The sequence below is a fragment of the Danio rerio genome, chromosome 14, assembly GCF_052040795.2.
Source record: "Danio rerio strain M-AB ecotype USA chromosome 14, GRCz13ab, whole genome shotgun sequence".
Taxonomy (NCBI): domain Eukaryota; kingdom Metazoa; phylum Chordata; class Actinopteri; order Cypriniformes; family Danionidae; genus Danio; species Danio rerio.
This window is the reverse complement of record NC_141034.1, coordinates 52,335,991-52,357,327: the sequence shown is the minus strand read 5'-3', so window position 1 is coordinate 52,357,327 and position 21,337 is coordinate 52,335,991. Positions and strand designations below refer to the sequence as shown.

Genomic DNA, 21,337 nt, shown 5'->3' with positions numbered 1-21,337 from the left:
CATGAGGAGCGCGGAGACACACGCACTTAAATGCCACACTGAGTGATCTATAGGTTGGCAAGTGTCCCTGTGGTAGTTACACTGCTGACCCGGCTTAACAACCCGTGCTGGAGACTCACATTAACATAACTGTCTGATTCTCATTATCATTGGTTGTAAGTTTGCAGAATATTGGAAAAAAATTTACTTTGTGATCTTTTTAATCTTCTACAATTATTACGATATGAAAACAAATTCACCAGGTGAGTGGAATAGCTTAATTAAATTAAATTAAATTACATTATTTTAATGTAATATATGTCAGGATGGCCGAGCGGTCTTTGGCGCTGCGTTCTGGTCGCAGTCTCCCCTGGAGGTGTGGGTTTGAATGCCACTTCTGACAAATCCTGTCTTTGTGGAGTTTGCATGTTCTCCCTGCGTTTGCGTGGGTTTTCTCCGGGTGCTCCGGTTTCCCCCACAGTCCAAAGACATGCAGTACAGGTGAATTGGGAAGGCTAAATTGTCCATAGTGAATGAATGTGTGTGTGAATGTGAGTGTGGATGTTTCCCAGAGATGGGTTGTGGCTGAAAGGGCATCCACTGCATAAAAACTTGCTGGAAAAGTTGGCGGTTCATTCCGCTGTGGCGACCTCGGATTAATAAAGGGACTAAGCCGATAAGAAAATAAATGAATGAATGAATAATGTAATATAATTTTAAAATAAACTATTATTATTTTTATGTATTTTTTATTTCCATGTATTTATTCATTTGTTTTTTTTATTTATTTTATTCATTTTTTATTTTATTTATGTTATTTATATATATTTATATTATTTTTATTTATATATTTTTTTTATTTCTTTTCTTTCTTTCTTTAGTTTTAATTAGTTTTTAATTTAATTTTACTTTTATTTTATTTATGTATTTTTATTTATTTATTTTTTTATTCATTCATTCTTTCTCTCTTTCTTTCTTTCTTTCTTTCTTTCTTTTAATTTACGTTTTTAGTTTTACTTTTTATGTTGTTTTTATTTGTATTTATTTTATTTTTATTTATATTTATTTACTTATTTTTTATTTTTTATTTGTCTGTTTTGTTTGTTTGTTTGTTTGTTTATTGCACAACAAGGGACAGTGTATATATTAATTGACATTCCCCAAGAACGTGAATGTACTCTAATTATTGGAGCTCCAAACTATAAATAATACTTAAAGAAATGACATAAAAACAACAACAACAACAACAACATCAAAAAGTCTACTTCACTATGTTGACTATTTGTTTGTAAATAATATTGTAATAATTTTATTAATAATTGGGGGTATTTTGGAGGGAAATGCTGAAATTGATTTGGGGAGTCATTGCAACATTAAACCATAAGTTAACCATAAATTAAAAAGTTAACAAAAAATGTATCATTTAAGTCAGTTTGAAGTATTCAGGCATACGAAATTACCTTTCTTACATTAAGAGAGATTATTGTATTTCTGTACAGTTGAAGAATAATTACCCCCGCATGTAAAAAAAAAAAAAAAAACGTTTCTAAACATAATAGTTTGAATAACTCATTTCCAATACTGATTTCTTTTCTCATGGCCATGATGACAGCCCATAATATTTGACTAGATATTTTTCAGGATTCTAGTATTCAGCTTAAAGTGACATTTAAAGGCTTAACTAGGGTAATTAGGCAAGTTAGGGCAATTAGGCAAGTCATTGTATAACAGTGGTTTGTTCTGGAGATGATAATAATAATAACGAAAACGAAACGAAATAATATTGACCCTAAATGGTTTTAAAAAATTAAAAGTGCTTTTATTCTAGCCAAAATAAAGCAAATAAGACTTACTCCAGAAGGAAAATATAATTGGAAATACTGTGAAAAATTCCTTGCTCTGTTAAACATCATTTGGCAAATATTTGAAAAGAGAACAAAAATCACAGGAGGGCGAATAATTCTGAATTTAAAAGTATTGTGGATGTGAACACTGTGACGTCGATGCAGAAATGATATATTGTGCCCCCGCTTTGTTCCTATTATATGCAGTGTATTTTTGCAGTGATTTGCTTTTGGATGCAGTACAGGGAGATGTTCTTGAGATGGACAAAGCGCAGTTTCCCCCTTTTCAGAGAGTCCCGTCTGACCTCACGGCTCACCCTGACTGTCTGCTTGACGAATCACTTGAGGCTAATTAAAATGTGCAGACACCTTCATTTCCCCTGCTCAGCCAGAATCTGTTTGCTTCCCTTGCTAATTGCTTGGCATTTTCTCTCTGTTGCTTCAGTACACATAAGCTTTTTTTGGGGGGTGGTTGCACACAATTTTTATATGCTAACATAATTGTCAACATTTAAAGGTTAAAATAATGCAATGATAACAGCTACAAGAAGAAGAATAATACTTATATATTTTAATAATAATAATAATAATAATAATAATATTAATAAATGCATATTTTATTTTAAATAAATAAAATAAATTATTTTTTATAATTTATTCATACATAAAATATTTATTTATAATTGTATATTTTTAATATAGTTATTATATTTATTTAATATTAATATATGCATATATGCGTTTACATCATAGCTTTTTCATTAGATTACAGTAATAATTTCATTAGATTACAGTTTTTTTAATATAGAGTCTAACACTGTAAAAAAAAGCTAATTGTGTTTGTTTACTGGCTGCTATTTTATTTATTGTTTATGCACACAACAGTCGAATGTTTAATCATAATAAAAAGTATATACATTAGCAATAGTGCAATTGCATGGCCAGTTAAAGCATGAATACAAATAATTTTAAATATTAAACTTTCATATGGCAAGTTGATAATAGATAAATAATACATTTTATTAAATTAAATTAAATACACTAATACCATTTAATTATAAAATAATATTCATTTTATATATATAAATAAATAAATATAACAAATCTATCAATTTTAATATAATATAATAATTTTTCAAATAACAAATCTATCAGTTGAAATTTATTGTAAATAAACAAATAAATAAATATAAAATATCTAATTTAATTTAAAAATAAATATTATTATTATTTTTTATTGTGTTGTTCTTATCTGTGTGTGGCATAACGCGGTGTTGATAAGCATTGCTGAAAGCTCTTCTTTTATCTCTCCTGCTTTTCTAAGGCAGACCTCATCATGTGTTTATCATCTCGGGAATCTCTCTGCTTCCCCACGGCACAAACAGCACAGCCTCTGCTCTGTCATGAGATCTGTGTCCAATGGGCCGCTATTTAGCAGACCCGTGACAGAAAGAGGTCAATTTTGGGGCTCGGTGAGGGTCATTCATCCTGACCTTCAGAAACATGTGTTCTTCTCCAGTGAGTCTGAAACACCTTAATATACAGCTGAAGTCAGAATTATTCACCCTCCTGTGAATTTTGGTTTCTTTTCTGAAAAATATTTCCCAAATAATGTTTGACAGAGCAAGGAATCTTATAATATATATTATATTATTATATTATATTATTATTATTAATATATTATAATAATTCAGGAGGGCTAATAACTCTGACTTCTACTGTATGTCAGAGCTGATCTGCTTAAAGAGCTGATAACCAAACAACAGCATGAAGGGCAACCACACAGTTGTGCTGACAGAAATAACATTTTTTTTCACAATATGGTGGAAAATAACAGCCTACAGTGTTACAGGGAGGAACAGAGCTATTTATACTAGAAGTTATATGTGTAATTTGCTGAAATAAGCTTGTTTGTGACCTGATTTTTTTACCTGCAACTCTTTATACTGTTTAACATTTTAGGGTCAAAAAGATTTCTTACTGCCGTTTTACAGAAGTGCTATTTTTTATTTCAGATAAAAGCTGTTCTTTTGAAATTCATGAATGAGTTCTGGAAAAATAATCATGGTTTCAGCAAAAGATAGTATGCATTATAACTAGGCGTGCACTTTATCAGAAAAACCCAGCCTGATCTAACGAGAAAATGTAAGTATTTTATTTTATAAGTGGCTAATTTGTATGAATTCGTACTTGAGTTCAGTCATACGAAAATGTATGATTTTAAAAAGGCGTGGCGTGGCACCCAACCCCACCCCTAAACCCAACTGTCATTGGGGGATGAGCAAATCCTACTAAACTGTACCAATTAAATTGTACAAATTCATACGAATTACCCACTAAATCAAAAAGTTAGGTATTGCCATAAGATTGGGTTGGAAAAATGTAGTATTGTGATATTTTGCTCTTCTGCGATATGCGACATGAGTACAATTTCACCAGATGACCTTACTATCTCCATTTCGAAATAATTAAACATTTTAGATTGCATAATATCAGATAAATATAATAAAGACATTTTTTATTGTTTTCCGAGAAGTTTAATGGTGTTCAGGAAGAGTAATTGAATAATGTTAAAAATAAAATGTGAAATAATACTGCGTAGTCTTTAAAAGTAATTCACTAAAATTAATCGTCAAAGTTTAAAATGGTACAATTTTAACATTGCATATCCTGCAATGTGATTATTGTGAATGATCACATTGTGATTTTGAGATTTTTTTTATTCTTTTTTAAAATATTTCCTAAATGGTGTTCAACAGAGCAAGAACATTTTCACATTATATCTGATAATATTTTTTCTTCTGGAGAAAGTCTTATTTGTTTTGGCTAGAATAAAGGCAGTTTTAAAATTTTCAACACTATTTTAAGGTCAACATTATTAGCCCCTTTAAGCTATAGATTTTTTTCAATAGTCTACAGAACAAACCATGATTATACAATAACTTGCCTAATTACCCTAACCTGTCTAGTTAACCTAATTAACCTAGTTACGCCTTTCAATGTCACTGTAAGCTGTGTAGAAGTGTCTTGAAAAATATCAAGTAAAATATTATTTTCTGTCATCATGGCAAAGAGAAAATAAATCAGTTATTAGAATGAGTTATTAAAACTATTATGTTTACAAATGTGTTGAAAAAAATCTGCTCTCTGTTAAACAGAAAGTGGGGAAAAAATAAACATGGGGCTAATAATTCAAAGGGGGCCAATAATTATGACTTCAACTGTATATAAATATATACTTTTTTGTTTTTTTTTGAGCAGCAAATTAGCCAATTAGAATGATTTCTGGATGATCATGTGACTCTGAAAAAGCTCTGAAAAACTCTGAAAATGTAGCTTTAAATCACAGAAATAAATTGCGATTTTAAACTGTCGCAAATGTGAAATAACAAAAAAGTTATTTTATTTTCAATTGTAATAATATTTCACATTATTAATACAATTTTTGCTTCATTTTTTTATCAATTATATAGCATTCGTAAGCAGCAGAGACTTATCTTGCCAATTATATCAACCTTTTATGGTAATACAACATCATTTACATACAAAATAACATTTCACCATATCTACCACCTATCAGCTGAACCATACAACACAACCAAGAACAATTTAAAATATAAAATTTGTAAATAAATAAATAAATAAATAAATAAATGTAGTCATTAAATTATACAGTAAATGTACAAACATGGGTTATTCTTCTTCTGCCTCAAGTAGTACCATTCATTCATTCTCCTTCAGCTTAGTCACTTTATTCATCAGGGGTCGCCACAGGGGTCACAACATATGTTTTACACAGCGGATGCCCTTTCAGCTGCAACCCAGTACTGGGAAATACCTATACACATTCTATTTAGGTTTCCATGTTTTATCAAAGGTTTTTGAAGACACTCTTATTTTATTATTTTATTCAAGTCTTTCTTGCTGAAGGATGCATTGGAAACTCAAACATTGGTCATTTGGTTTACTTTCAAGTGTCTGTTTCATTTCAGCATCTTCCAAGTACTGAATGTTGTGAATTTATAATCCACATTTCTCTCGATTCTTCAGCCAACTTTAAAGGGCTTTTTTCACAGAGTTTGCCAGAGTGTATTCTAATATTGCCTCTGCTTTCGTTTTTTTGGGATCTGAGCCGCCTACATTTTGAAGGCTTCATGTCAGGACGCCTACAATGTCTTCAGATTGTGTCTATGTAGGCAGCACTATGTTCTGGATCAGAGCCAGTGTGTTTGGTTGCTTCCTCCGTGAATGTAAAACATGCCTAAAAAAGTACATAAAGCAGTTTGATCAGAGAGAGATGAAAATTCAAAAGTTCTGCCGTTTGTGGGTGGAATGATTTTTTGTGTCTTAGAGAAGCCAAGGGTGCATTTATTTGGTTAATTTAAAATGAGTTTTTAATATATTTTAAATGTAACACGTTTCCTGTTTCAAAGCTTGCACCAGTTTGTACATTTGCAGTAGAAACTTTCTTAATCACTCCATATCTATTGTGCATTTTTCAGTGTTCCTCGCACAGGTGAGTGGGCTTGACAAACCACTCAGAGAAACACACTCTTTCATCTCTAACACCTGCTGCAGTTTGGACATTTGCCAGCGAGATTCATAAATCGTTCATATTCATAAATGTAAATATAAATGGACATCATGCGTATCAGTGGGCGGGGCTGACAGCCTTTTTTCCTTGCTTAGACTCTCCTGGGTAATGTAGCTTTTTCTGTACAAAATCGGCTATTACGCATCATTGTTTTAAAAATGTTCCAATTAAGTATGATTGCAATTGAAGTACAAAACTGATTTAGCATGGAAAAGATTGCTTTTGTCTTGTGTCGCTGCCTCTGATTATGGTGTTGACTTGATTGGGTTTAGCTTGTGTTAGCTTTGTCAGTCTTACAACCTGTAAGTGAAAAGCTGAGTGAAAATGTGGTTTGAATTTGAACTGCAATACCTAGTTGAACCACTGGGGGATGTCAATTTTACATATACTGCACTTACAATGGTTAAGCTCTTTATTTTTGCAGTTTTTATATGATAGTAATAATACACTCACTATATTTACTATGTTCTGATGTCCCGTTTACACTAGTGCGTTTTAGTTTTAGATCAAAAACAATCCGCGTCCACAGTAGCGTTTTACCTAGCATTTCTGAACATTTCTGTCCACACTACACCACCAAAAACATATATCACGTGACCATTCGCACACTCTGGGCATGCGTATTCTAGTATAAACAGGAAGCATGTGTCTCACTCGGCATTTGGTTATTGTTAGTCAACAAACGCCGGTTGAACAATGAACGTGATGGCAAAGAAAGCAAGAGAGGTATTTTTATGGACAGACAACGAGGTTGAGTTATTACTAAACGCAGCAAATGAATAACTGCACAATGGCGTCTAAAATAGACAATAGTGCAAACAATGCTCCCATTTCTGTGTCCATGTTGTTGTTTATAGTGAAGGCTGGTCTGCTGTCTTCCGGTAGCAATAAAGCCATGTGTTTTCAGATGTCTCCGTTTTTCCCCATCCACACTGAGATGAAGTAGCAGCGTTTAAGAATGAAAACGGCCTCTCCAGCGTTTACAAAACGCTCCGTTTTCGGCGCTCGAAAACTCCGGCGTAGTGTGGACGGATGGCGTAACCGTAGCAAAACTTATGCGTTTTAAAACTAAAACGCATTAGTGTAAACGGGGCCTGAGACATATCAAATTAAGTGCGAGCTATATATATATATATATATATATATATATATATGTATGTATATATATATATATATATATATATATATATATATATATATATATATATATATATATATATATATATATATATATATATATGTATGTATGTATGTATGTATGTATATATGTATGTATGTATGTATGTATATATATGTATATATATATATGTATGTATATATATATAAATAAAGAAAAATACATATATATATATATATATATATATATATATATATATATATATATATATATATATATATATATATATATATATATATATATATATATATATATTTTTTTTTTTTTTTTTTTTTTTTTAAGCCTTAAATCTTAGATTCACTTAAATATGGTGTGAAAACAAAGGTTTTTTGGGCAAACAAGTATTTTACAGTACTTTAGAAATATTCAAAAATGTCTCTTAATGTTTTCAAACTATTACATTTGATTTAACAAAGTCACAAAAGTGGCAATTTCACATCTGTCACATCCATAACGGAGAGATGTCACATCCGTAACGACACTTTTTCCTCATAAATTTGAAAATATTAAATTAAATAAAACCAATAATTTTTGTTTTATAGATAGCCAACTTTTATCCTTTTGATTAGCATTGTTTCATTTGGGTTGTGCAGTTTAAATCACAGAATTACTACAAAGAATGTTGTATACTGTAAACCCGCAGACTTTTGTCACATCCATAACACATGTTTAATTTCCTCATTTAAAGTATAAAACATGTTTACAGATTGGTATTTTTCTGGTCCCATAACTCTATGGTCAGTTGTTCTAGAAAATATAAACTAAAGTTTCAATATAAAGTTAACATATGCTTTTTATGTGAATTTATGTTTTGAGTTTTTACTGCAAATGTCACATCCATAACGCTGGATTTGCTCATATGCCTTCTTTTTATGTTGATTTAACTTTTGTTGCATTGTTGAACCACTCTATAATCATCGAGTCCATTTAAAATCTCCCTATTTATTCTCATTATATATAAAGGACATTGAGAACATGATGTTTATGTGTTGTCTAGCTATAAAGGCACTCTTCTGCTGTGCTTACTGATTAGTTAAGGCTGGTTACCCTGCCAATTATACCATGATTATCCTCTTGGGTCTGGTGGGTTTGAGATGCCACCTGCTCAGGCAGCTGATTCCTGCACTGGTTATGATTGCTGTAGAGCCAGTTATTGACACTGATCATCATGCAGATCGTCAGACTGCAGGTTGCCATGGCGACAGCGATGCCTTGAGTGAATGTGAAGAGTCTGTTGACCCATTCAAGGCGCACCGTAATGGGTTGCATTCAAGATGTTGGGGCCACAAAGCCGAGAAGAGGCATTTTAAGTAGCAAAACACAGACTCAGACTGCCAACAGACATCTTAAGGCAGAATATGTGAATGTGTAAGTAATGCAAAATGGCATCAGACGCCACACTGTTAAATAATACCATGTTAAAGTAAAACTGTAGTATTGTTACAGGGAATTCTTGATATATTTTGTTGTGTTAAACTGATTTTGTTGATGTCATTCTCAATGTGTACTTTTTAAATGAGTCGTTTGTCCAGAAACAACATTTATTGTCATTGGCAAGTCATTATTTATTCATGTTGTTCCATAAGCATGTTCCACAGAACTCAAATACAGACATTTTGAATAATGTGATAGAAGGCTGCACAATATTTAGTTTCCTTGTCAATATTACAATGTGTGCATTTGCAATAATCACATTGCAAGATATCCAGTGTTGAGTTTATATGTCTGGATTATATTTGACTGTAGAGTTGAACCATAATGAAGTGAAGTTTTATTATTTGCATGTGTTTTTAAGGTCAGCTGTGTAAGCATTTCCAGTTTAAAGTATTGAGACACAAGAAATTGTACTATTTGGAATTTTAATAAAGATATATTATTAAAGGAATATTATGATGAAGGTGATTGGAAAAGGATAAAATGAGAAAGGCATGATGAAACTTCAATTAATGGCTGTTTGCAGTACTATGCTTTTGTTTTTCTTTGGGTCTGTGTTACAAAATGAAAAGGTACAAATGGATTTAAACATAATATGTCAAAGATGCCAAAAGGATAAAAGATGTCTCATGTAAAATAAAAGATGAGTAAACGAAGAAATAGGTTTGAGTAATAGACGACTGAAGTATGTGGTAATAGGGTGGGAAAATAATAAGCTTGTGCTTCATCCCACTCCATTTTCGACCATGTTGAAATTAATTTTTTGTTAATGATATTTTCTGTATGATATTTTTAATAAAAAAAAATAAATAAATAAATCAAATCAAAAAATCAAATCAAAATTAGTTTTATATAACAATATTTATTATAATTTGTATTATTTATGCAATGCAAACTAAACAGTGTTTCTTTACATTTGAATATTGAATTTCTGTACCTGAATACTGTTCATAAATCATTTGGAACAGTTTTTCACTTTTATCTTTGCTCTTTTATACTTGTAATGTGTTTTTTATTGTTATGTTTTATAATAATAATAATAATAATAATAATAATAATAATAATAATAATAATAATAATAATTCATTTTATTTATAACTGGTGCCTTTCTGGACACCCAAGGTCGCCTAATACTTGGTATTAGCTGCAAAAATTGTGATTGGAGCATCCCTGTCATGCAGCCCTAATGTGATATTCTTTTGAATCCATTAGGAGTGGAAATCTTAAGTCATGTTACAATCTGATTCTAATTCTGGGATTCACGATTTATTTCCAAAACGATTCTTAACCTACTTTTTTTCCCCATTTCTTCGGCCGTACAAAAACATCCATTTTATCTTTTTCAGACATTCTCTGTAAACCCTAGAGATGGTTGTGCATGAAAATCCCAGTCAGTTTCTGAAATTCTCAGATCAGCCTGTCTGGCAACAACAACCATGCCACGTTCAAAGTCACTTAAATCACCTTTCTTCCCCATTCTGATGCTCGGTTTGATCTGTCTTGACCTTGTCTACATGCCTAAATGCATTGAGTTGCTGCTGTGTGATTGGCTGATAAGACATTTTCGTTGACAAACAGTTGGACAGGTGTACCTAATAAAGTGGCCGTTCAATGTATGGTGTCATGGCTTTGTAATCAACAAAATGTGGTTATAATGGAAGTCAACAGGGCAAAATCAGCCACCAACATAATGAAAGGGGAGTCAGTTTGAACAGTAGGCTATAGAGTAAAGGATCTGTTGATGTTTTCTATAAGCTGAGTTTCAGTGTTCAGTGTTGTGAAGGCTTCAGTCAAGGCTGCTGTTGTTTGCATAAGTCAGCAGTTTGATCATGACTCTATCTGGTGTTTCTCAGCTGTGTGTGTGTGTGTGTGTGTGTGTGTGTGTGTGTGTGTGTGTGTGTGTGTGTGTGTGTGTGTGTGTGTGTGTGTGTGTGTGTGTGTGTGTGTGTGTGTGTGTGTGTGTGTGTGTGTGTGTGTGTGTGTGTGTGTGTGTGTGTGTGTGTGTGTGTGTGTGTGTGTGTGTGTGTGTGTGTGTGTGTGTGTGTGTCGCTTCACTGACTCCACCAGAGTTGCATAACTAGTGAAGTCTGAGTGCCCTGGGCTCCACATATTGTGTTTGACCAATCACAAAACACAATGGACTCTTTGTCACACAGCATTCTGGTAGGAAGTCGTCACAATTAATGGACAGAAACGAGTGTGTAAAGCAATAGTGGCATCATACTTTGAACCTGGCATCTGTCGGAAAACTGTGCCAGAGGCTCAGGCTTTTGTGGAAGTGATGGAGAATATGGGTATTGTGCTGCCGATTCCTCCAGATTTTCAGCTCAGTGAATTCTGTAGTAAACAAACAGTGCGAGTAAACAAACCCATGCATATCTCCATATGTGGATGATTCACAACCTGCATGCAGCATCTTTTGCTTAATACTGTGTGTCTGTTATAAAAATGTTCTCCCCGTGTTTGCGTGGGTTTCCTCTTGGTGCTCCGGTTTTCCCCACACTCAGACCCAGACATGCGCTTAAGGTGAATTGAATAAGCTAAACTGACCGTAGTGTATGTATGTGAGAGTGAATGGGTGTTTCCTGGTACTGGGTTGCAGCTGGAAGGGCATCTGCTGCATAAAACATATGCTGGATAAGTTGCTGGTTGATTTTGCTGTGGCGACCCCTGATGAATAAATGGACTAAGATGAAGGAAAATGAATGAATATATAGCATGCAATAGGCTTACAACAATTAATTAAAGGCACAAACATTCAAATCTGTTATAACAAAAACCATTATATTGATAACCACAGGCACTTACGTGGTACTTCATGAATTTATAATGCTGCAACTCACATTTTGTTAAACGTTGCCAAGCTAAAATTCCATCTAAATATGCTTCTGTTGCTTTTGTGCATCTTCCCTTTGAGAGAAGCTATAAAGCTGCACAAATTAAATCATTCATTTTCATCAATTGTGTTTAGTTACAATGGCAGAAAAGCTTAACTTAATAAAACATGCATACACGTTATTTTTATTTTTATTTTAGTATTATTATTTTTATATTAAACATTGTTGTCAGGGTAACATTATACATTTTTTTCATCTAAATTTTTATATCATATTTCTTATAGGAATTACTGTAATAATAATAATAATAATAATAATAATAATAATAATAATAATACATACATTATTATACATTTACAATAAAACATTTATTATTATCATCATCATCATCATCATCATCATCATATTATTATTATTATTATTATTATTATTATTATCAACATCATCATATTATTATTATTATTATTAACATTATTATTATTATATTGTTATCATATTAATATTATCATCATTTTATATTATTATTATCATATTATTATTATTATTATTATTATTATTATTATTATTAACATTATTATTATTATATTATTATTATTAGTAGTAGTATTATTATATTATATTATTATTATTATCATTAACATTATTATTATTATTATTTATTATTCTTCTTCTTCTTATTATTATTATTATCATATTATTTTTATTATTATTATTATTATTATTTGTAGTAGTAGTAGTAGTAGTAGTAGTGTTAGTAGTAGTAGTAGTATTATCATCATCATCATCATCAAATTATTATTATTATTATTATTATTATTATTATCATATTATTATTATTATCATCATCAAATTATTATTATTATTATTATTATTATTATTATCATTATTATATTATTATTATCATTTTATATCATTAATATTATTATAACTATTATCAAATTATTATTATTATTTTTATCATTATTATTATTATTAATATTATATAATGTCAATATAAAATATTGCATCAGAGTTATCAACAGCTTCCAGCTAATGAAATGTTTCTAACTTTTGTTTGTTTTCAAAACATATATTAACTAGAATAGACAATATAATTATGTAAACAGGGGTGGATTAAACCAATAAGCGAGGTTAGCGGCTGCTTAGGGCCTTGGGGAGTTAAGGGGCCTTGACCAGTGCCAGTAAATGCCTAAATTAATCGTATAGCTCTTTTATAAAGTTTTCGTTTTTTTATATGTTGTAAATTCTTGTCTATAACCATTATGATTTTAACATTATTACTTCTTTTTAAAACCACGGCACCCATGAAAAGTGGAACATTCCTTTGGTACTGCACGTGCAAAAAAAATAAAATCTAATCACCAATATAGCTTAGTTTACTTAGGGTGCACTCACACTAGGCTATCCTAACCATGCCTGGTTAGAAGAGGTGTGCCAGAATGTGGTTCAGTTAGGCTTTAGCACGTTACGCTTGTAGTGTGAGTGCAAATCGCGCCTGAGCCTGAAACTGAACATGCAATGTCACTTTTTTTTGTTTGTTTATGATTTATTTACCGTTTTTACATTTTACAAGCATATCAAACAAGCCTTAGAAATAATAAAAGAAAAAAAAATTCAATACAAAAAAAGAATAATATTAAATTAAAATAAATATAGTTCAAGGAAACTCTAGTGTGAGTAAACCATTACTAAGCTTAGTAAACAAACAAACAAATAAACATTTAAAGAACATCTTTAACTAAATTAAACATGAAAATGGTTATACAAATACACAAATAAATGCCAAACAAAACCTACTAATATAAACTGTTCATCAAATCTGCATTAGTTTCCTAATGAATAATGAAAAGCATCTTCACTTGCAAGATGTCCAATCATGTATGCAGTGTTTGAAGTAAATGTCAGCAAATGATTGAGATTTATAACTTGTATAACTGACCAGAACTAAAACACAGCTTCACACAGGGTATCTGCAGGGTCTTAAAAGGTATTTAAATTTCTTAAATCTTAAAAACAGAATTTTAGGCCTTAAAAAGTTTTAAATTTACTGAAATTTTGATTTTGTTGGTCTTAAATCATTTTTAATCAGGTCTTAATTTTTCATTTTTCATCTATAGCTACCCAATCTAGCCAACACTCATACAATCATCAACAATTCATCTTTTTATTTAAAAATGTAATTTAACTCTATTCACCATAATGGTTTCATTGTTTTCCTTATTGTAATGTTTGTTTGAAGGTTCCCCTTGTATTTACTGCCGATGACACTGACCTGGACAGACTGTTGTGTATACATTTAGTTTATTATAGTTTTTAAAATATTTGTCAATTTTTTATTTTGAAGAAAGTTCATGCTGAAAGAAGCGCATGTTTACAACTAGAGCTTGCTTGTTTTGACACAATATTTAAAATATTTTGCTAAGAAATGTCTTAAATATTAAATTTATTTTTATCACTAAAATATTATTGTATTATTAAATGTAAATTATTATCGTAAAAATAAATGTATTAAATTATAATGCATTTTTGATAGGGCAAATAAACAATTTTTTTCGATCTGCGCCATTCGAAAAACTTGTTAGTGTTTAGCCCTGTATGAGTCTAAAAATTAATTCATAGTGGCCTTAAAAATGTCTTAAATTTTACTTTGTGAAAACTTCAGAAACCCTGTTACATGTTCTTGTCTGATGGCTTATTGTTTGGAAAGGCTTGTGTGTTTGGAGCTTCTCATTATGAGCTTCTGGCAGACACAGACAGAGAGAGAGAGAGTTATTAAAGCAGTGAAACTCCTCATGGGGACACTGGGACTGAAGAAACGGGGTTCTGCACATTCTTTCCATGTTGAATTTAGAAGTAATATTTGCGGGGGGAGAAGAAAAGCCACAGTTTTTTTTCCTTTTCTCTGGTAGATGTTCATTCCAGCCAGCAGTGGCGCTGAGCTGAGAAACGCTGAACTCTCACATCATCTAGTGGGGGATCTGGGAACTGCAGTTCCGCCACTGCCTCTTTGTCATTGTCACAGACGCATTGTTCGCTTTTTTGCTTGCTAAAGCAGTATTACTGCTACTATTGCTCATGCTTTGGGAGGTTATGGATTTAGACAATCAGTTAGGTGGTACATTTAATATGTAGCTTATACTATACATTTTATTTGTGCTGTACAATGATGCCTCAAACCATTTTTCTCACTGAGAGATGATGTGTTGTTTCTATTCTTAGCAATCACACCTTAGCAACCACCCAGAGAATCATTATTAATCTCATTTAAAATCCATTGAAATATAAATATAAATAAATAAGCTCAAATTGTGGATGAAGAAAAACATTGGGTGTTTTACAATGGTATCTTCGATCAATGAATCGCAATATGTCAATATTAATGATGAGCTCTGGACTTTTGTTACTTTAAATTGACCTTAGAGCCCATCACACTGCAGAAACGTGCAACAATGCGAATCTAAAAGTGTGTTGATATTAGAGATGTACCGAATTTTCAGCCAATTAAAATTTATCGACTAAAAATCTTGTGCCATTTAATGGACCCTCTAATTTTTGTGGCTTCAATCATTGTTTGGGTACTCTTTTAAATCTGGAAGCTTTAACAACTTATATCAAAATATATATCGTTATCATTCAATATGGAAAATAATTATTAAGATTTTTGCCATATCGCCCAGCCCTATAGAATCTATCCTGTTTTAGGATGTCACACAATTCTCAGTATTAAATACCAGTTTTCCAGTAATATTTATGTGATATTCTACTATTTCTTAATATTTAACATTGGGTTTATTTGTTTTATATAAAAAATAAAAAGCACTACCGTGAAAATACATTGCTAAATTAATAGATTAATTGAAATACTTTTATTTAAAAATGTTATGTCCTTATATTTGTATTATTTTTGTAAAAAAAAATATAAAATACCATTTTATCAGATTTCTGCTGATTTCAAAATTTCACAGTTATTTATTCCATGTTGCTGTTCATTAAAATTTACAAGATAATTTTCAATAATTACTCTTTTCCCCCAGTTTCCACACAAATGCACACACACATCATATTCATTTCATTTTCCTCTAGCTTGATCTTTATTTCAGAGGTTGCCAGGTTGGAATTAACCACCAACTATTCTGGCATATGTTTTACGCAGCGAATGACACCCCCCTCCCCCTCCCCACCTGCAACCCAGCACTGGGAAACACCAACACACACATTAACACACTCTCTCTTACACTACGGCCCATTTAGTTAATTCAGTTCACCTACAGCGCATGTGTTTGTCTGTGGGGGAAACTGGGGGAAATTTCGAATTGAAATCCATGCCAATACGAGGGGGAAACTCCACGCTGAAATGCCAACTGACCCAGCCGGGACTTGAACCAGCGACCTTCTTGCTGTGAGGCAAAAGTGAAGCTACTATGCTGCATTTGTGTGAATTCAGTTTATCTAAAATGTTTTACTTTATTTGATCTAAATCTGGTCAATTACAGTTGCTCTTGCTCTGATTTAATATGAATCAAGGCAGGTTTATTTATATAGCACATTTCACACACAGTGCAATTCAAAGTGCTTTACATAAACGGGAATAAAAGAAACAAGAAAATAAAAAGCAACAGCAATGAATAAAAATGATTAATAACAGATTAAAATGTGTTTATGTAATTTAATTGATTCAGTTTTTGATTTTTAGTTTTATTGTTTCTTTATTGACAGTAATTCATGCAGTGCACTACTAGCAACAGCAGGTGGAGACAAAACACCATTCAGTCATTTTTTTGGTCCCTCAACCCCCTTGTGAAGCTAAAAGATGAAGGTCAACATTAAAATTTACTGTCATTAGTCCATGTGACCTTGCCCTCTCTGACCTTAAGATTCCATTATCTAAGGATGCTTCATATGGAATGAGCTTTAAGATATACTGCATATGAAATCTGCACCGTCTATCGCTATGTTTAAAAATATTTTAAAGTCTGTCAATTTAGATTATTTTCTGCTTTATTTGTGTGTGTTGTGTGTGTCTGTCATAATATGCATTATTTATTTTTCTTTTTGTAACGCTATGCTGCCTGTCTTGGCCAGGACTCCCTGGTGGAAGAGATATTGTATCTCAATGGGGCATTCTTGGTTAAATAAGTAAATAAATAATAATGCATATAAAAGCTGTTTTTGTTTCTATACTGAACACCTACATCACTGAAAAAGTATATTGTATTTACTTTTTTTTACTTACATTTTTTTTTTATTGTAGACAAAACACTTGAAATTTAACATGAAAATACACTTTTTTACATTTTAACCCCCCCCCCCCCCCCCCCCCCCTCCCCAAAAGCATCCAGATTCTGTTGAACAGGTGAATGTATTGTTATAGGCAAATACAAGCATATACTGAATTCCACATACACTGGAAACAATAATATGCTTAATTTACTTAAGAATAAAGTGCATCATTTTTGCAAACCTCTTTTTAAGCAATTTTGACATTAAATTTAAAGCAGTATTACCTAAAAATCATTAGTTGGTGATGGTTAATTTTTGAGTATCCTAGCAAATGTTTTTGCTTAGATTTATTGGTTGGTGTAACACAATATTTTAAGCAGTTTTTGTTAACAAATGTAAGTTTTTTCTACCATGAAAGTTCTGTTTACCCATTTATAAAATCGTTCATTTTAATAGAAAATGTTTAGTTCTTTAACTTTAAAATACCAAGTCACTTATCGGATAACTTACAATTAGCTATAAATTACAAAAGGTGGAAGAAACAACAGATAACAGGGTTAAAGTGAAGTACTTCTTTATTAGACAAATGCATCTTAAAACATTTCTTAAAACATTTTAGCTGTTCAAAAAACTGTAAAAATGGTCAGAGATATACTGCTTTAATAGAAACAATTGTTCAACCAATTAACTTTACTAAAAATTGCTAATTGTTTATCTTTATTAAATAAAGTAAACAGTGAAATCAGTATTTTATGTAACCAGTGTAGTTTAAAATTAAGCAATGTCCAAAACTTTTTTAAGTGAAATCTGTTTATTTTAAAGAGCCATATTTACTGTGGCCAGACGTAATTTTTTACAGTGTACAATTATACACATATCAAATAATTAACTAGTAGCATGGGAGGTATTTGCTTGTGCCATTATATGGTTCCAAAAATTGCATAAACAGATCCCAAATTTTATGGTACGCCTTTAATTTGCCTTTTATACTGTAGATGATTCTTTCCAGTGCAATGTGGTCTGTCATTTGTTTCAGCCAGCGGTCAATGGATGGACTTCCAATACAGTGCTATCAAGCACCTTGCAATAACAAGACACACATCAATTATTTTAGTTTGATAACCTGGTAATGACCAATTTTAAACAATAAACCCAAAGCACATACAGTTGAAACCAGAAGTTTAAGTTAAATCATACTAAATGTTTAATGTTTTCCCAGAGATGGGTTGCGGCTGAAAGGGCATCCGCTGCGTAAAATCTTGCTGGATAAGTTGGGGGTTCATTCCGCTGTGGTGACCCCGGATTAATAAAGGGACTAAGCCGACAAGAAAATGAATGAATGAATGTTTAATGTTTTAGGTCCGTTAGGATTACCTAAATGATTTACATTTGTTAAATGCCAGTATATTGAGAGGATTTTATTTTATTTTTTTGATAATTTTTTATTAATTTCTAGACAGTCAAAAGTTTACACACATATCCTTAGTATTTTTTAGCTTTGCTATTGAACTTTATAACTTTGGTCAAATGTTTTGGGTATCCTTCCACAAGCTTCTCACAATAGTTTGAAGGAATTTTGCCCCATTCCTCCTGACAGAATTGGTGTAACTGAGTCAGATTTGTTGGCTGTCTTGCTCGCACAAGCTTTTTCAACTCTGCCCACAAATTTTCTATAGAATTGAGATCAGGGCTTTGTGATGGCCACTAAAAAAAACATTTACTCTGTTGTCCTTAAAGCACATTTTAACTAATTTGGCAGTATGCTTAGAGTCATGGTCTGTTTGACAGACCCATTTGTGGCCAAGTTTTAATTTCCTGGCTGATGTCTTGAGATGTTGCTTCAGTATTTCTACATAATGTTCTTTCTTCATGATGCCATCTATGATGTGAAGTGGGCCAGTCCCTCCTGCAGCAAAACAGCTCCACAACATGATGCTGCCGCCCCCATACTTCACAGTTGGGATGGTGTTCCTAGGCTTGTAAGCTTTCCCCTTTGTCCTCCAAATGTAACACTGTTCATTATGGCTGAACAGTTCAATCTTAGCTCCATCAGACCACCGGACATGTTTTCAAATATTAGTCTTTTTCCCAGTGTAATTTAGCAAATTGTATTTTGGCTTTGTTGTTTATTCTGGCTTGTTTATTTTCCCATGTTGTCACACAAAGAAGCAGTGTGTTTGAGGTTTTCCTTAAATACTATTCTACAGTTGTGCCTCCAATTAACTCAAATGTTGTCAATTAGCCAATCGGAAACTTTCAAAACCTTAACACCATCATCTGAGCTTTTTCAGAGGCAGTATAATCTTATTGTATGTAAACTTGACTTTCAAGAAAAGTTGTAACAATTGCTCAAAAAATATCTCATTATTCTGCTATTAAGCAGAACAGAAGCAAATTTGATCATACTAACTTACCTAAAAGAGAAAGAGTTTAGTCACATAACTGGCTTTTTTTTAAATGGTTATGTCCCTTTTCATACAGTGCATGTAAACTTCTGGTTTCAACTGTATTGCAGGTGTAACTGGAGAATTGAATTTTTTTTTAAGGTGAGTGGTTGAAAACACTTTATATTTGGACTAAAAGCTCGACTTAAATAAACAAACGAAGGTAAACATATATTTAACTTGTTTGTTTAAATTCAGCCCATATAAATTGTTTGCAACCACTTACCTTTATAAAAATATTAGTAAATCCAGCGAATCTCATTCTTTTCAGTGATCCCACAAACTAAATGACAGTAAATCCCAAAAGTCTAGGTGCAATCTCACCCTACAGAACAGCAGTGTGTGTTGATTTACCGTAGCTGCAGCCGCTGGTGTTACCAGTAAAGCAGCAGGCGTATCAGAAGGCAAATGTTTAGCTGGCAGTGTTTGTGCATTTGTGCAGCGCGTCTCACACACTCTCAGTTCATTATCAAGCGAGTGTGTGTGTGCGAACAGAACCTCTTTTGTCCTCGTCCGTATCCCAGCATGCCCCTGTGAGCACAAAGACGGCCCAGTTCTGGGGTCAGTGAACAGAATGTGAGCTTTTGCATCAAACACTTACAGCTCCAGCAAGAGGTGAAAGGAGCTGTTTTTGGGTCCTCAGAGCGTTCAAGGGCAGGACATGGGCTTTTATTTCAATACGGTTCACTTATGATGGTGAAACAAATATATTTGCATAAAATTGACTTTCAGTTTTATTAAGGAAAGGCTTCTTTAACCACTTAAACTCTGCTTTCGCTAAGATTTAAAGGGCTAGCATTGCACCAGACCCCCTTAAGTGGTTTCATTTGAAAGTATAGAATCTATATTTTATGCACATATGCATCACTTTGGTTTGTATTCTACTGTACAAAAGTTATTTACACCTAAATACACAATATTCTGGATACTCGAGCTGGGTATTGAACATTGGTTCATTTTCATATTTTTCATATCACACATGTACAAGTTGTAGCTCAATTGAAAGCTCTTGCCGGTGCTTATACGGTTCTATTTTACTGAATTATATTCACATATAAAATAGTTGCCGAATGAATCGCGCTGTTTCCATGGCACAGAAGTGAAAACAATACATTTATGATCAATAAGCAGCCCCAGATAGCACAGACAGCTGTCATCTCTTACCTTATGCTGTGTGCTTCAGGGCCATTTCTCCTCTATTTTTGAGGTGATGTGCATAAGTAATCCTTTTATACGTCTGACGTGGTCCAAACACAGTGAATTATGTTTGATCAAACAAAAGAATAGTGAAATATGAAAACAATGATCGCTCCTTGTGATATGAACAATGAAATATGAAACAATGATCGATCAGTTGGAGTACAATAACTTTTGCATAGATTATGGTAGAGACATTTTTCTTTTTTCCTATGATTACAGACATGTGGAGGAACCACCAACATTAATTACAGCACGCTAGACCACACAGTACCTAAAAGGTACACTGTCAAATTTGAGTTTATAAAAAAAAAATACAAAAAGCTTTTTAGGTGTTTATTATAACACATACAACATATACAGTTATTTTAAACACTTACAATAGTGTTTTATGAAAATTCAAGGGGTTTTCTTTAAAATTATACCAAATTTTTACATTTACACCTCTGCATGTGGATTTGGGAAGCTTTTAAATGTAGTTTTTTTATTTTTTATTTAGGATTTTAGAAATCCCAAAATAGCAGCAGAGTTTAACTGGTTAATGTCAAATTTTAGATAAAAATTCGGTTCTCTATTACTTGTCTTTTTAATCAACGATTACTAGTGTTGAT

At 32.2% G+C, this 21,337-nt stretch overlaps 1 protein-coding gene and 2 long non-coding RNA genes across 36 annotated transcripts in view; 2 read left to right on the top strand and 1 right to left on the bottom strand.

The window, feature by feature from the left end:
- The window catches only part of LOC147840923 (uncharacterized), an 834,865-nt gene extending 815,803 nt beyond the window's left edge, over positions 1-19,062 (bottom strand). Inside the window, exon 1 of the long non-coding RNA XR_015508100.1 lies at positions 18,596-19,062. This is a non-coding gene — a long non-coding RNA (uncharacterized LOC147840923). The remainder of the gene's footprint in view (positions 1-18,595) is intronic.
- LOC147840916 (uncharacterized) overlaps positions 1-21,337 on the top strand; it is a 639,653-nt gene that overhangs the window by 78,571 nt on the left and 539,745 nt on the right. The gene's annotated exons all lie outside the window — the stretch shown is intronic.
- The window catches only part of rapgef2b (Rap guanine nucleotide exchange factor 2b), a 257,487-nt gene that overhangs the window by 54,019 nt on the left and 182,131 nt on the right, over positions 1-21,337 (top strand). The window lies entirely within an intron of this gene.